Genomic DNA, 18,358 nt, shown 5'->3' on the forward strand with positions numbered 1-18,358 from the left:
TATGCAAAAATGGACAGTTGGAATCTGGTGTATATCTGCCAGGGACTAAAGTTGATGCTGCAGTTATCATGTTTTAAGGACACTAGAGATGATATTGTTTTATATGGTTGGTACTAATGTTAATAGTAGGAGACCTGAGGATTTACTTTACAAGTAAAGGACAATGTTGAGAAAAAGGCGCCTCCATGGGCAGCAGCAGCAGTGCATAGCACACACTTCTTGATTAGACCGGAGTTCGAGCTCACAACCACCAAATACGGAGGATGCGGAAAGGTCAGGGAATGACCACCACACATTCCCCGAGCAATATGGCCTTAGTTGCTAATGCTCCTAAAAAAAAAAAAAAAAAAAACCATATAACCAATTGAGAAAAAGTCAGAAGGATTAAAACTGAAAATATCAGCAATTCTGCCAGACATCATAATAGATGATGATGAGAACCTTGTCAATTGATTCAGCCCTACAGACATTGTGCAAAGCTTGTGGAATAGAATTTTTCTCAGAATGGTCTATACTTGTTAACAGGAGACTGTTTTTGCTGTGAATGGATACACTTAAATAGAAAAGGTGCAAGAGTATTTTCTAATGCTGTCGAGGCAGTGTTGGGTAGGTCAGAAAACTGCTAGCTTGGAGGGGGGGAGGTACATACACTAACAGATTAACAGCAGCCACAGGCAGAGGTGTAATTCTTGCACTCTCCTATAGAAACTTACAGAAGTCTGTAAAGCAAGATGTCGGGGAATCCAAGACCTGCTAGAGTCCATCGTGGAAAAAGTAAACACATAGACTGTGTCAGGGTTATTACAAGTAGAAACAGGTGTATGTACACTAATACTAGGTTCATAATATAGAAATTTGATAAATTTGAAGTACTAATTAGGTCTTCAAATGCAGACACTGCCCAATTATCAGAAACATGATGTCATTTAAACATAAGGGAGGCAGAATTTGAATATGAGGAGTATCAAATTAGAATTTTTTTTTTTTTTTTGGCTGGTGCAGCAAAAGCCTCAGGCTTCCTTGCACCATATGGCTAATGATAATAATAATAAATAATAATGACTGTGAAGTGTATAATGCCAGAAAGGACAGACAGGAGGGGGTTATACTATGTAAGTTGATGTAAGTTAAGAAACCAAAATTAAAGTTGCAACCAGTTGACAAGGTTGGTCAGTGTAACATAAAGTAACCAGACATCCTGGATTATGCGGGACAGTCCCGATTTCAGTCGTTTGCTCCACATTGCAAACTGTCCCCTGAAAATGTCCTGGTATAGACATGTTTAGCCTCTGTACTTAATGACATTATTTGCAAATTAATGCAAATTATTTGCATTATGTATGCCAGGAACCAATGGTACAATGGAAAGAGTTTTTTTGATAGTAAATAAGCTGTGAACGTCAACAAAACCACAGCTGACCATAGAAACACTGAAAGCAATACTACAAGTTAAGTGCAATTTTGCTAATTCTTGTGAAGAATTTTATGAAGAAATTGCAAATAATGAAGAATTATTAAGAAAAATTCACTCAGTAGAAAAATAGATTTAATTATATTATTTATTTTATCTTGTTTTTATTGTTAAAAGAAGTATAGATTATTATTATTGCTCTTTTATATTATTTCTCCCTTATTGGGGGTTCCACCTTATGACGGGTATTGCTACTAAGTACACAGGGTGGTTGTTGTTATGTCTGGTGTTACTGTTGGTCAAGGAACTGTCTAACTATCCTACAGGTATTCAGAATTGTGACTTTCTGGAGTTCCTTGTAGTTGTTTGCTGGGAGACCTATTGCTGCTAGGCTGTTGTGTAGGGTCTTTGGCACCCATACCAGTGGTTGACACGATGATTAAGATGGTCGTTACTTGTTGCATATGCCACATCCCTTTGATCTCCTGTGTTATGTTGGTGTACTTCCTGTTTTTTTCCCCATGGGTTTTCTGCAGGTTGCCAGTGTTGGGTACCGCTATGTCAATCAGATAGGTAGCCTTTTCCTTCTTGTCCACAAGGGTTTTGTCTGGTCTGTTGTGCAGGATTGTCTTATCCGTTATTATGGCCCGGTCTCTAGTACTGCCTGGGGTTCATACTTGTAGTATGGTACACTTTCGTTGATCAAGTGGTATTTCCTTGCTAGCTTCTGATGTATTATCCTGGCTACCTGGTCGTGTCTATGAGTGTACTCAGTCTGGATGATTGCCTTGCATCCCATGGTGATGAGTTGGATCATTTCTTAGGCCAAGTTGCATCGTTGATGTGTGTCATCTGATGCTCTGGTCTTCTTGGTGATGTATTTTCTATAATTACTGGTGTTGATTTCCTAGCCTTGGATGGCGAGCATAAATCTTTCAGTCTCAGGGAAGAGTGTCCTGCTCGTGAGCCAGGCATTGGAAGCAATTTTATCTATGTGATTTGATGGAGGTCATTGTAGTGTCTGCCATGGAGTGCTTCTTTGCCCATCTTTCTAGCTTCATTTGTACCATCTGGATGGGAAGGACTCCTCACTTAGGTTGAGTGGATATACTGCTTGTCTATCTTCCTTATGGCCTGGTGGAGCTGTGTGTTTCTGGAAATAATCCTTCAAGTTAGCAATCACTGTTTTCTGTTGCTCAATGAGGTCTATCAGTCCCCCTTCCTCCTTCCTTCCAAGCAATTGTAAGTCTCTCCATGGCTGACTTTGGGTGGTATCGGCAGCTCTTGGTGTTATTATTGTCCTTGTCTGTCTCATGATATTCTCCAGCTTGGTGTTAGTCCAGTCTATGACCCCAAAGGAGTATGTTAGCACTGGGACTGCATAGGTGTTTATGGCTTTAACTGTATTCCCTCTGTTCACCTTTGCTTTCAGCAGGCTTCTGAGTCTCTGATGGTATTTTTCAGTCAGGCAGGCCTTAATTTCCTTGTGCTGTAACTGCTGAGCCTGCATAATCCCTCAGGTATTTGTAGACCTCTCCCTTTGTCATTGCTTCGATCTCTTTACCATTCTGCAGCTGGTAGTTTCGTTTCACTAATTTTCCCCGATGCAATCCATGGGTCTTGCATTGGTCTAGACAAACTTCTATTATTATTATTGTAATTATTATTTTTATTCTTATTATTATTTCACAGAAAAAACCTAACCTTTTTTCACTAAACAAAAATGAAAATCGATTAAAAACATGACCCCTCTAATAAGTGGGGTTTTTTTTTCTTTCTAATTACAGTTATTTTTCTCAGTTCACATCCTTCACACAACCCTCTGTTTGTTACGTAGCATAACACAAGGGATACAGTATACTGAATTTCAGCTTTTCTGTGAAAAAAATAAAAAAATAAATACACACACATGCTATGCTCGGTTTTTTTTGTTTTTAAGAAGTTTGATATTTTATTTTATAAGTTTAGTTCAAAGAAGTCAATGTATTTAATTTGTATTTTGTATGTGAATATTTTTATACATAAAAATTTTAAAAAATATGTGTATATTGTTTCTAGGGGGGATAAAAATTCCCTCAAATGTCTCGCATTGAAATTAGCATTAGCAAGAGCACATGATGCAAGAAAGCAAGCTTATAAAGCATCAGCCAAAAAAAAAAACACACACACACACCCTTCTCATTTCACCCATTCACCTGTTCAAATGTTTGTCTAGTTCTGCCTTGAATCTGTTTAAGCTATCAATTTCTACAATGACAAATGGAAGTTTGTTCCAGCAATCAACCACCCGCTGGCTAAAGGCAAACTTCAGCACATCTATAATACAACTGTCTTTCCTCAATTTCAATTTATGCCCTCTCAGGTGGCTATTCTGAGCAAGAGGAAGAATCCCATCAGCACTGAGCATACTCAAACCATTCAAGGTTTTATACACCTCAATCAGATCACCTCATAAGTGCCTAGTCTCTGGACACTGTAATTTGCAAAACTTAAACATTTCTTCGTAAGAGCAACCCTTTGTTCCATTCACTAATTTTGTTACCCTTCTCTGTACTAGTTCCAACAGCTGTACATCCTTCTTTAAAATGAGGCCTCCAGAGCTGAACACAGTATTCAAGGTGTGGCATGACCATTGCTTTAGAGAAAGAGATAATCACCTCATCCCTGCTAGAAAAATTCCTGTATATCATTGACAAAACACCATTAGCTACTCTTGCAGACCATCTGCACTGCTCAGAAAACTTCATATCTGCCCGCACAATTACCCCTAGGTCCTTTTCACTCTCCACCTCTGTCAGTGTAGTACCACACAGTTGATACGTTACTCTGGGGTTACTTCTTCCCATATGCATTACTTTACATTTGTCAATGTTAAACTTCATTTGCCGCCTCTCAGCCCATCTGCTCAACTTTTCTAGATCCTATTTCAGCAGTGTACTGTCATTAATGTCCTTACAACCCTGTAAACCTTCGTATCGTCTGCAAACTTGGATATTAAGCTTGATATACCACTGTTAAGTGGCGTAAGCTATAAGCTTGCCTACTTGGCAATGTAAAATGTAAAATCATACAAATTTAAAATAAAAATAATTGTTTTGCTAGAAGTAATGTTAAAGTTTGAAGAACGCTAGATTTAGTGATGGGATAGTTTAAGCGTGAGAATTGAGAATAGTAGCAAAGTGGTAAACAAGTAATTCAAATAATATGAGAGAGCAAACAGGGACAGCAGGACTAAGTAAAGGGGTGCCATTTGAGAATTGGCTTGAAGGGGTTGCTTAAGGAAGAACAATAAGACGTGAAGCGGAATTATGCAAGGCATCTCCTTTGATCTATGACACCTTTGGAGCCAAAACAGGAAATGAGTGGACGTCCAGTGTTCGCATCAAATTAAAAACAGCGTCAGGCTGACTGATTTTGGGTGCTGGGATACTTTTAGAGAGAAAGGTGTGAAACGAAAATGAGTGTTTTTGGAGGTTTCTGGTGGACATGAAAGGGTCATACTGCCTGTGAAAAAAAAAAATAAGAAAGTTCAAGAAAAGGGTTGGTTTCCGCGCTAGGGAGACAGCTTGGAAGAATTGTGTTGGCAAATGGAAAGGAACGTAAATTTAAACAGAGGGGAAGGATTGGTTGGGGGAGGCGTGACAAACTTGAGGGGAAGAGTGAAGTTCGGGGAAAGAAAAATTGAGAGAAAAGAGCATTCTGTGTCTGACTTCTGTGTGGTGTGGTCAAAGGGGAGAAAGAAGGTCATGAGTGCCGGTTGAAGTGGAGGTAGGTGAGTTTGGTAATGTAGGCCTTTGTAAAGACAATGAGCCAGGTATGTACACCTGTGAATATATCGTCTACACAAGAAGGTGCATCATGTCAAGAATGCCCCAGAAGTGAAAGTAAGCCTGTCAGGTTCGAAAGAAAACCTTAGTGCCCCCAGCAGTCTTGAAGGAAAACCGGAGTGCTTAAGGATCTGAAGTAAGCTTGTCTGCCTCGAAGGAAAACCAGAGAGCCCAAGAAACTGAAGTAAGCCTGTCAGCTGCGTGGGAAACCTGAACGCAAGGACATTGGAAGCAGCAGCGTAGTCAGAAAGGAAGTCTGTTCCTTGTTTCTTTATTGAATCCTGAACTCAAGGACTCATAACCTCGCCGCCTCCGTAGCCAGGTGGGAAGGAGCAGCAGTGCGTAGCACACGCTTCTTGATTAGACCGGGGTTCGAGCCCGTCACCACCAAATACGGAGGATGCGGAAAGGTCAGGGAATGACCACCGCATATCCCGGAGCAATATGGTCTTAGTTGCTAATGCTCCTACAAAAAAAAAAAAAAAACCAAACTCATAACCTAACTCTGTAAGCCATTGAGTGATAGTCCTTGTAAAAGAAAGGAACATTCCTGTTGTTAATGATTATGAAAAAATGTAAGGGTGGTTCAGGAGTAGCAAAATCAAAGTAATAATGTAAAGGAATTAGTAAAGAAATTATATTTATAAGGGTAGTACTGTAAGGATAGGTTAACCTATGTCATTAAATTAGGCCAAGTGCCAAACAAGGTAACATATCAGATGAGATGCAAAGAGAAATAAATTTTATTAATAGATAAACCTCATGAGTAAAGAGGGATGACTAAGGTGATAACTAGGGTGGCTAGGATATTAATTAAGGCAGAATGGGTGACCTATAAGGAATGTTATTGAGATAAGATGGTACCAGATGTAATACGTTTTATGTCTGAGAGGCTAAAACAAAGATTCTAAAGGAGTAATAAGAGCTGAAGTAAATATTATTGATGTAAGAGAAAGAAAGAAAAAAAAATTGGTAAGGTACGAGAATGATTGAGTAATCATTGTGGAGTCAATTTTATGTGAAATACAACTGATACAAACTGATGTTAATAATTCTCAAATTGAGAATAACTGAGAAGAGAGAGAGAGAGAGACACACACACACAGTGTAGTGTATTGTAGCATGGTTTACATATGTATATGAAATTAGGAAGCTTGTATGTAATTATTTGTTTATTTTATGTAAATGTTGTTGTATGCTCATTAACAGTTTGTTAAATTTTGTAAACAAAATGTGTGGCTTTAATGTTCTGCTAAAAACCGCTTTACACACCCTAGAAATGGGAATTTTCTGAAAATTGTAGTCAGATTTGCGTGGATGGTGGTGATAAAGAGGTCAATAGGGTGTTCCGCGAATTGCAAATATTTTTAGCTAGTTAATAAGAAAAATTTTAAGTAAATAATAAAAATAATATAATAAAAAATAACATAAAAAAATAACCCTTCCCCCCCCTCCCCACAACAACTAACCTAATATGGTGGTGGATTGTTTTTTTTTTTAGGTTTTTTTTAATTTCTTTTCAGATTAAATAAATACCGGAAGAGGCTTTAGAAAATGCAGAGTTGCTCGCTAAATATGTTGACGTAGGTTTGTGGCCTACAGTTAAATGATAATTTTATTAATCACTGTCTCTCACATGAAATGACTTATTTCCAAAATAAAGATGCAAAAAATATATATCCAGTTTCAATAAGAAATTACAAAGAACAAAACAGATCATTTTCAAATAAGTACTTTACGAAAAAAAATAAAAATGGTCAATTACTGGAAAGATCTTGGTTGTGCTATTCTACCAGTGTGGGAAGTGTTTTTTGTCTAGTCTGCGAACTTTTCTCTAAAGTCCCTTCTCAATACACAACCTGATTCTCTGACTGGAAACATATAGGACCGTGTTTAGAAAGTCGCGAAAATTCTAATGAACATAAGAAATCATTGTTAGTATGGTTAACACGTAAAGAAAATAAGTCTGTTATTGATAAGCAGTTGCAGGAGCAACTAAGAAAAGATACGGAATATTACCACAATGTCGTAAAACGTGTTATTGCAGTGGTGAAATATTTAAGTGTAAGGGGCTTAGCATTCAGAGGTCACGAGGAAATATTTGGCTCTCCACACAATGGTAATTTTATGGGGGCTCTGGAATTTCATGCGCGAACGTATCCAACAACGAGAACTGCGATCAAAGCCTTTCACTTATCAAAAACAGTTTATGAACAAATAATAGAGATTATGGGAAAACAAGTAATAAAAAGAATTATAGCTGAAATAAATAGCGACGATGCAAAGTACTACTCAATTGTGATGGACTCGACACCAGATTTGTCCCACAATGACCAACTAGCTATTATAGTACGATATTGTTTTGAAGGAAAAGTGTATGAAAGATGTGTATCTTTCGTCAAAATTAGTAGTCACAGTGGCTTATCTTTATTCAATTCCTTACAAGAATTTCTAGAAAAAAATGGACTGCCACTGGATAATTGTAGAGGACAGTCTTTTGACAACGCTGCAAATATGTCCGGCCGATACAATGGTGTGCAAGCACATCTCAAACAAAAAAATAAATGCGCTGATTATGTGCCGTGTGCTGCCCATTCCCTAAATCTAGTTGGTGGGGAAGCGGTTAAAGTTGCGACTCAAATTGTGAACTTTTTTGGAGTAGTGCAACAAATATATATTTTCTTTTCTGCAACTACCCATAGATGGGAGCTTCTAAATCGTGAAACAAAACTAAAATTTTCGATAAAAAGTTTAAGCCAGACTAGATGGTCTTGTCACTATGATGCTGTTAGAATAGTTAAGCCAGACTCATGCGGTGATATATTCAAGCTAATTTATGAAAATAAACTTGTCGATGTTTTTCCGAATTACTATACAATCTTAAAAATTTTTCTGGCGTTGCCAATCACCAGCTGAGAGGCGGAGCGATCCTTCTCCAGGATGTCCTATATAGAAAACAAATATAGTACAATAATGACGAATGAAAGATTAAATTATTTATCAATTCTTTCCATAAACTGTGATTTAACCAAAGAATTACAATGTGATGATCAAATAAAAGAATTTGCAGCGAAAAAATGCAGAAGAGTTACTCTTTAAATGTCTTTGATGTATTAAAAATACTTACATTATATAACTCCTAGAATGTTTTATTTATTTTATTTTTAAGAATAAGTATTATTTTTGTTTTTTTTCTTAGTCTTTATTCTTGACCTGAGAATTTGTTGTTTCCTTTTTTTTGTTTGTTACTAAAAGCAATATCTAATACATTTTATATTTTATTTATGTTTGTTATGTATACAAAACCTTTTTTCATTATAACTGTATATAAAAGTTTGTATATCCAAGTGCATGAAACCAAATAAAAAAAAGTTCTTCAATATCTGTTGCCTATAATTTTTCCTATTTAAAAAAGGTTAAAATACAGTTTTTGGACAAAATGGCGAATGAGTCGCCACAACTAACCCAAACAGTGTTAGTCCAGAGGCCCCAAAGTTAACGATCCGCCTCTGGGTGTTTGCCAGAAGGAAAAACCTGCATTTCCGGGCGAAAAAAGCAATGCTAGCCTCGCCTGCGAATCTGCCACGTTGTGAAAATGGGCCATACAAATTCCTCACGACATCGACTGGACTCGAGCATAGATATTTTTTACCCCGTAGGGGGGGGGGAGAAAGCGAAGATACTAGCTGTGCTACTCACGAGGGGTTGGAGGAAGGGAATGAAACAAATTGGTTCACTCGTTATCGATGGGAATAGTAATAGTAGTGGGTGTTTGCCATGTGATGCAAGAAAGCAAGCGTATGAGTCATGTAGCATCAGCCAAAAAAAAAACAAAAAAACACATCTATTCCCTCTAAACGTTTGTGCAGTTCCTCCTTGAATTTATTTGATGACACTTCACAACAACAGATGGAAGTTTGTTCCACTAATTAACCAACCGCTGGCTAAAGGAAAATTTCCGCACAAATATTCTACAACTGTCTTTCCTCGATTTGACACTGTGCCCCCCCCCCCCTCAGGTTCGTAATATAAGTAAGCGGAAGAATCCCATCAGAATTCAGCGTGCTCAACCCATTCATGGCCTTATACAGCTCAATCAGATCATCTTGCAGGTGCCTAGTCTCCAGCCGCTGCAACTCGCAGAACTCAAGCCTTTCTTGTTAAGATGACCCCTTCTCTAAGTGATCCTGTTCAGGTTTCTGACAAACTGAATGAGTGTCTTGCATCTACATTCACACGTGAGGAATCCTTTAGTGAATTGAACGGCAGAGGCTTACCAAACACTTTCAGGGACTTAAATGATTTTGTTATAAATTAGGGAAAAATGGAAGAGAAATTATTGAAGTTAAACTTAAGAAATGTAACTAAGAAATGGATGATTGGATCTATCCAGTTATATTAAGGGAGGCTTCGAAAGAAGTAAGCAAACCCTTAGTCTTAATTATCAGAGCAGCCTTGGATACAGGGGAGGTAACCACAGACTGGGCTAAGTTCTATTGCAGAGAGTCACTGGTTAAATAAGTAATACGAGATAATTTAGACAGCAATGCAATTATACTGGAGTCACAGCATGGATTTTTTAAGCGATAATCTTGTCTGACCAATCTGATTGGATACTATGATGTAATACCACAAGAACTGGATACAAAAATAATTTTGATATCACATACTTCGATTTGAGGAAAGCTTTTAATACTATTGCAAATAAAAGACTGCTGTACAAAGTGAAGTAATGCAGCATTAGGTAACGTTGCTGCTATCGATAAAGGAATGGTTGAGTTGGAGAAGACAGAGTAGTATTCAATGGACACTACTCTTCATTGACTAATGTTATTTTTGGCGTCCCCCAGGGTCGGTGTTAGGCATTGTTGTTTTCTATACAGGGTGATTCACTACCAGTGCGACAAACTTGCAGGAGGTGTAGGGGGTACAAAGACGAATCGGAATCACATAGCATTGCAGGGTCCGAAATGCCTTCGTCATGTGGTAGAGGACGTTGAACGGGAGGTCGCGTGAACAGCGATCCCGCTGGAAGTCAGCATTTGCGAACCGGTTCCCTAGGCAGTAGGATGGACGAGCATTCAAACGTTGAACTGGCCGGCACGCCCCTCGTGTATGGAGCTGCGGACTGTAACGGGCGCGCCGCTCTGCGCTTGTACCAGGAACGTTTCCCGCACAGGCGTGCTCCTCATCATACGATTTTCGCACGTGTGCACAGAAGGTTACGTGAGACTGGTTGTTTCACGAGAGGTACCATGAATCGAGAGCGAACGACGAGGACGCCAGACAATGAGGAGAATGTCCTACGTCTTGCAGAAGGCAATCCGAGTACGAGTACTCGAGAGTGTGGGCCAACGATTGGGTATTTCCCAATCCACTGTATGGAGGATACTGTCAACAAACCAAATGAGTTCATACCATCTGCAACTCGTCCAATCATTGGAGCCTGCGGATTATCCACTCCAGAGGACTTTTGCTACTTGGTTTCTTCAACAGAAACGGTTCGCAAATGCTGACGTCCCGCGGGATCGCTGTTCACGCGACCTCCCGTTCAACGTCCTCTACCGCATGACGAAGGCATTTTGGACCCTGCAATGCTATGTGATTCCGATTCGTCTTTGTACCCCCTACACTTCCTGCAAGTTTGTCACACTGGTAGTGAGTCACCCTGTATTTATCAATGATATAGATGAAGGTATACTAGGCTAAGGGTGCTCACACGTAGAACGCAGGTGACCGCTTACTTGGAATCAGCAGCCTAAATGAACAATGTAAGTTAATGGGAGTGCATACAATAAGAGCGTGTGGACAGCGGCATCTCTTCGTGTTTTAATACCCCAGCTTACCTCAACAATTTAAGCTTACTGGTCTCAGGGAAGTACAAATGTCACTTAACTGGGTATGCGTTGTTCACACCTCTGATATTAATATGGCCTTCAGGCAATTTTTAGAACTGCTGTTGCTGTAGAAAGCACGAATTCACGGAGATGTAGGAAAACTTGTAATCCTAAAGTTTTAAACATGGATACTAAAATTTTGATTTCAGACTGACTTTTATGGATTTATGTCAGACCCGCAATATGGGACAAAAGTGTCAAACTGCATTAAACAGGAATACCATGGAGAAATGTTGACAAAAAAAACAAAATAAAAAATAAAAATAAAATACCATTATATTTTTTTATTTTCTCAAAGTAACAACAGTTCTTTGTTTCCTTCTTATATTTATTTGTAAAGTGCTAATGAATACTGTATGTAGAAATAGTCGGTCACTCAGTGTTTTTATTATTCGAATTGGAAACAGCGTTTCTCTATTCGTTCCGAATATTTAGAAACTTCCAATTCGTTACATAAATTATGACATTCAAAATTTTGCCTACTGTAATGTACAGACATTTTTTTTATTTATTTTTATTTATTTTTTTTTTTTTTGGCTGATGCTGCATAAGCTTGCTTTCTTGCATCAAATGCCTCTACTAATGCTAATGCTAATGCTAATATTGTATAATCGAAAATCGATGATATTAGATTATTTGACCAAATTATGAATTTTAAGGAATTTTTCCGAGAAAAAGATGATAACTGGGCGAGAAGAAAGATGATAATTGCATAGAAAGTGGTCTGGATACTTTAATCAATGCAAGAGTTCCCAGATATGTTCCGAGCTTTTAAATACTGTATACATTTCATTTCAATCTAGTTTCAGGTATTTATTTATTATAAGTATATATATTTATTATTTATTATAAGTATATATATATAGGTATTTAGGTGTATAGGGAACAGGAAAACCAGTTAGCATGTGCAGTCTAACTTCTTCCTGGGGGTCTGTACATGCAATGGTAATAATAATATTATTTCAAACAAACATTAAATAAACATCAAATCAATGTCAACTAACATTCTTTTACCTGGTCATCTATATATATATATACTTATATTTGAATAATGTTTGAAATAATTGAAAATTGAATCTTACATAAAAAAGGGATAAAGCATACATCAGAGGCAGCAAAAAGCATTTTCCTCTACATGACGCTTGAGATATAAACTTAAATGAGAATAATGATAAAAAATAAATAAAAATACCAGCGGCATGGCAAGACAGAAGAGCGAAAATTTTGAATAGCCAATTAAATGAAATTTAACGGCGCCCCCTCTGACGGACACCAGGTCCAAATTTATGTGAAATATCACGGGCAGAGATGTGAACAACTACAATAAAATAAAATAAAAACAGAAAAATAGACTGACCATTATGTCCCATCAGAACAGAGGACCACAAGGCCAATAATGGTCAGGGAATCGATGCATTTCGATCACTAGCCAAATCGCCGCAAAGGCGAATTGATCGAAAGATCAGTCCACCATCCGATCCCCAGATCGAACCGCCAATGCAGAGGACTTGAATAGCGGTGGTCCTGATGCAGCGAAAATTAAAAATAGGACAGATACAAGCACTCAAATGCAAAGCCACACCACTGACAAAGAGATGGAGCATAATGGTCAGTCTATTTTTCTGTTTTTATTTTATTTTATTGTAGTTGTTTACATCTCTGCTCTTGATATTTCACATAAATTTGGACCTGGTGCCCGTCAGAGGGGGCGCCGTTAAATTTCATTTAATTGGCTATTCAAAATTTAATTGATTATATTTTATTATCTTTGTATTTAGACTTCTAAATTATCTTCGAGAGTTTATGCTGCAATAATTTTATTCTCTTCCCTCTCTGTTGATTTGATCGTTATGTATAATTTCACAATTTTCGCTCTTCTGTCTTGCCATGCTGCTGGCATTTTTATTTATTTTTTATCATTATTCTCACTTAAAAAAAAAAAAAAAAAAAAAAAAAAATATATATATATATATATATATATATATTTGCCCAAAATGGAACGTAGAGCATGTATTTTCATTAATGGAGCAACATTATAAATAATATGGAGACAAATACTGTGAATAGTATTTTGTTAATAACTTTTTCGTGTATATAATTTCAAAATGGACTGAAAAACATTTTATAATTACTTACTTTGTAATCCGAACTTACTGAAAATGATTGGCAGTAAGGATAAGTATGTATCGTAATTTTTTAATAATAATAATTATATCATTTTTAAAATGTTATCGTTTTTACAACTAAGTGTGCTAGTTTTTTAATTCTATCTAGATCTCGTAACCCCCCTACCCTTTCGGAGATAAGGCTTAAAAAAGAATGATTGCAAGAAAAACGATTTTTTTTTTTTTTTTTTTTTTTTCTGTTCAATTCTGGTGTTTCACACTTGAAGAGACTCCAGGATTGCCCGGCGTCGGACAATATACTTATGAATATAATTCTATCTTACGTTTAAAATATTATTTTTTATCTTTGATTGTTACGCTTCTTCATTTTTCGATTTGTAGCTATGCTACCTCCTCTCATCTTTCCAGTTTTTTTTTTCATTCTCCTCAACTGTTATCAATACATAACACGTATTCATATGTAGTAACTTCTGAACACTTCGCAACTTTATTATTATTTTTTTTTTTTCCTTCGATAAATTTTTAATTCTTCCCCTGCAGAAACATTATTCCCTTCCTCTTTCAATTATTTCAGTGCTCATTCCAACGAATATTTAATCGAATGTCCCGCAATGGGCATTAGTAAACAACCCGCTCTCTCTCTTTTCTCCTAATTATTTATCTTTTGAAAATCACGGGGCACCCGCTGAATTGCAGGAAGAGATAATCGGAAATTTTAGGGCAGCGGTTTACCCGAGAGCTAAAGGGATTACCGTTTCCCAATACAGTAGAGCCCGTAAAACCTACCACAGTGAGAAGTTGCACTGGTCGCTGCTTTCTATGTGTTCATACCCAGTGAGAAGCTTCAGCTGCATGTCGCTGCTGGTTCCAAGTAAGCGGTCACCTGCATTCTACGTGTGAGCACCCTGAGGGTTAAATTTGAAAGTGTCTTCAATTCTGCACAGACATGACAGGAGGGAGTATATGATGCGAACCTTGTCAATCAATTCGGCCCTGGAGTGATTGTGCAAAGCTCACGGAATAGAATTTTTTTTTCAGCGTGGTATGTGCTTGTTAACAGGAGAGACTGCCTCTACAGGGATGGGATACACTTAAATAAAAAGGGTGCAAGAGGGTTTGCTGATGCTATCGAGACGGCGTTAGGTGGGTTGGAAAACAGCTAGCTTGGCGGGGATTCACAGACTAAAAGGCTAAAAGTAGCCGCAGGCAGAAGTGAATGTGATTCTTGCACTACTTCTATTAGAATGAGCAGCGACTTGGAGCGAGGGATGCGAGGGGTTTCAGGGATTGATGGCAGTCATCATGAAACAACTAAAATACATGGGATGTGTTAGGGTAACTAAGAATAAGAATAGGTGTATACATACTTGCATGTACACCAATGCTAGTAGTAAATAAATTTCATGAATTTGAAGTGTTGGTGAAGACATCAAAGGCGGATATTGTTGGGATATCAGAGACGTGGTGTCACACAGATATAAGGAGTGCGGAACAGGAATTTGGGGAGTACAAAGTCTACAGAAAGGATAGACAAGATAGAAAGGGAGGAGGGGTTATGCTGTTAATTAAGAAAAATATAAAATCAAAGGAAGTGCATTCAGTCGACATAGATGGACGGTGCAATGTTTAGTCAGTTTAGTGTGACATAAGCACTGCGAAAAGAAAAATGAGAGTACGTGTGTGTTATAAGCCTAATGAATCTGGTGAGTATAATGAGCAATTGTGCAGAGAAATAGAGTGGGCCACTAAATCAGAATGTCTTATAATGGGGGATTTTAATTTCCCAGATATTGATTGGAATTTGTGGTTTGGACACTCGCACACTAGCAAGGCTTTTGTGGATTTATTGGATGATTGTTTTCTGCAACAGCATGTTCGAGAGGCAACCAGAGAGGGTAATACTCTTGATCTGGAGCAGTGATCATTCGTGTATAAAGAATTTGTGAATTTGAAGATAAACGAACCACTAGGTGGCATTGATCACAGTGTACTGATGTGGGATTTACTTAAAAATATAATTACCATCAGGGGTAAAGGAAAGGAAAGGGTGTTTGTTTTCATTAAAGTGACTACAGTGATTTTAGACAGTTTTAAAGTTCTGTGCAGTGATCAATTGATGATGTTACCAACAACACATTCTAAGTGGGAAGCATCGAAGGAATTAATGTAGAAGCTACTAGAGTTTTCATACCTATTAAGAAATATTGTTCAAGATTTAGACCTAAATGGTTGTCAAATGAACTAATGACACTCATAGTAGAGAAGAAAAATGCATGGGATGCATATAATTTATCAGGCGACACAGAAGCCTATGGTAGATATAAGCTAGTCTGTAATCAGGTCACAAAGGAGATTAGGCAAGCGAAGGCAGATTACGAGAAATCTTTGGAAAAGGATGCTAAGAAAACCAGCAAGGATTTCTTTACTTATATAAACTCTAAAAGGAAGGGAATGAATCAGATTGGTCCACTTGATATTGATGATTCGACTGTTGGTGATCCGGCTCAGATAGCAAACAATCTAAATGAATATTTTGCATCTACATTCACACATGAGGAAAATGCCAGAACTTTATCAAATTGTAACAGGGTGATTAATGCTTTTGTAATAATTGAGAGGAAAGTGGAGGAGAAATTGTTGAAGTTAAATATAAGGAAGGCAACTGGGGTGGATGGGATCTATCCAGTTATATTAAAGGGGGGAAGGAACTAAGCAAACCCTTAGCCATGATTATGAGAGCATCTTTGGGCTTAGGGGAGGTCCCCACGGTCTGGAGATGTGCAAATGTATCCCCAATTCACAAAGTTGGATCGACGAAGAAGAATTACAGACCAGTCAGTTTAACTTCTGTTCCAGGTAAAATAATGGAGTCACTGGTTAAAGATGCATTGCAGGATTATCTAGACAAGACTGCAGCAATAATTCAGACACAGCATGGGTCTGTTAAGAGAAAGTCTTATTTGATAAATTTCATTGGATACTATGATGTGGTTACAAAGGAACTGGATGCAAAAAATAATTTTGATATCATATTGTGAAAACCGTGATTTCTTACTATTTATTTTATTTATTTTTCTGGTTAAGTGTCGTTATACCCCCTGCTTTGGAACCCAATTAGGTAGTTGTGCATCATCTCCATTAAAATACAACTGGCTCCTCACTCCTCCAAATCTCACAAGCTACCTGACTGCTTTATTTATTCTTTCTGTCACAGAAGATTCTGGGCACTGAGGATATATTTATTCTCCTTGTACAAGTTTGGACTTAGTGAAAGTTTTTATTGAGAGCAGTGTATATTTCTCTTAGAATAATGAGGCACTTTAACAAAGTTTTAACTAAACATTAACAAAGGTTTATTTCAATATTAACTAAATTTACACATCTTTATCGCGTTTAAGGTTAAGAAACATTATCACCACCTTCCTTCTGGAAATTATTACAACACTATTTTTAATTAATGTTAACTTCAGGACAAATAAAAGCTTTCCTTCTACATCCTTTATACATATTCATCATACAATTTTTAATTAACTAGCTTCTCTCAAATTTTTTTGTACACACAACACATTTCCTTTAACAGTCTCAGACTATACAACTCTCTGAAAACAATCCTTTTAGCCCTACAAAATACTATTTGTATAGCCAATTATCAATCAAATATCAACGCATTTGTTTTTTTTTTTTTTATTTCACAAACATATACAACTTAGGGATATATATATTCTCCCTAGAGCACTTATACATAATCCCGAGCATAGTATGAATCAGAGCTGTAATACTCAATATGTTCTACGTTGATAATAATATTAGTAAAATAATAAGAGGAGTTTACCTCAATATAGTAACGTAGAACACTTCCGTATGATACCCTCCAGAAATTAAAACGGAAAAAACGAAAAAATCGACAACTTACCGGTACATTAGAGTAAAATATAAATAATTAAATAATCAATATTTAATTATAATATATAACATATATTCTGCACAATGCCATTATATCAGAGATAGATAGTATTTTCTCTCTCTCTCTCTCTCTCTCTCTCTCTCTCTCTCTCTCTCTCTTCCCACCTAACCCAGTTTCTTGCTATTTATTAGTTCTAGGCCTATCTCACGCTATCCGTCGACAAAATTATCAGTCCTCAGCGGATTCTAACAATTAACCTTTATAATTGTTGGGGATTTACTTTTCCTTGCCCTTTCTTTATTTCGCAACCACCAGCAGATTGATCCTCCACTTCTGGTTTTTCTCTGTAGCCATCTTCCTTGTGCTTGGCTTAAGAGTTCTGCAGGCATTCCTTTCCTAGATTCTCCTTTAGAGGAATCGATGGGCGACGGTCTGCATCCATTTACTTTCTTATTATAACGAGGCTCGGGCTCCTTAAGCATTCAACAGGTTACTCATCAGACACACTTCTCATTTTAGCGACTATCTTCACCCTCCAACCAGAAGTGTCAAACACAGGCACTTCTGCTTGACCATTCTTTCCGACAAGACGTTACAACACTAATTTTCGGACATTCACAAAACAAAGTTTTTCTACTACGACACCCCTTTCTCCTCGTGCTCCTGCTTTTTGTTTCAATTCTCCCGCCTTCTTCTTAACCAATAACCTTCTTAACCTTCTCTTCCAGCATCTCTACTCAAATTCGTACTTCATCTCAAATCTTTGTTTCAGCCGTGTTGTATGGCTGGGCATCCTTCTCCCCGAAGTACAAAGGTTGCGGAACTACTTCCTTCTGGAATTTTCCCTTAATACGGTTTGTTCCGCTCGTAGTCAGAAACAGTGTATATTTATCGATGATATTGATGAAGGTATATCAGGCTTAGTGTCGAAGGATGATACAAAGTTTGGCAGGGTTGTTAATGACAGTGATGGCAGTGTGCTACTGCAACAGGATCTAGAAAGTTGGGGCAGATGGGCTGAGAAGTGGAACTGAAGTTTAACATTTGACAAATGCAAAGTACTGCATATGGGTAGAAGTAACCTCAGAGGAACGTACCAACTATGTGGTACCACACTTAGTAATTGTGCAGTCAGATATGAAGTTTTCTGAGCTGTCGAAAAGATATGTGAGAACATTACTGTTAAAAGAGAA

The sequence above is a fragment of the Mastigoproctus giganteus genome, chromosome 7, assembly GCF_048544385.1.
Source record: "Mastigoproctus giganteus isolate SK-2022 chromosome 7, ASM4854438v1, whole genome shotgun sequence".
Classification (NCBI taxonomy): domain Eukaryota; kingdom Metazoa; phylum Arthropoda; class Arachnida; order Uropygi; family Thelyphonidae; genus Mastigoproctus; species Mastigoproctus giganteus.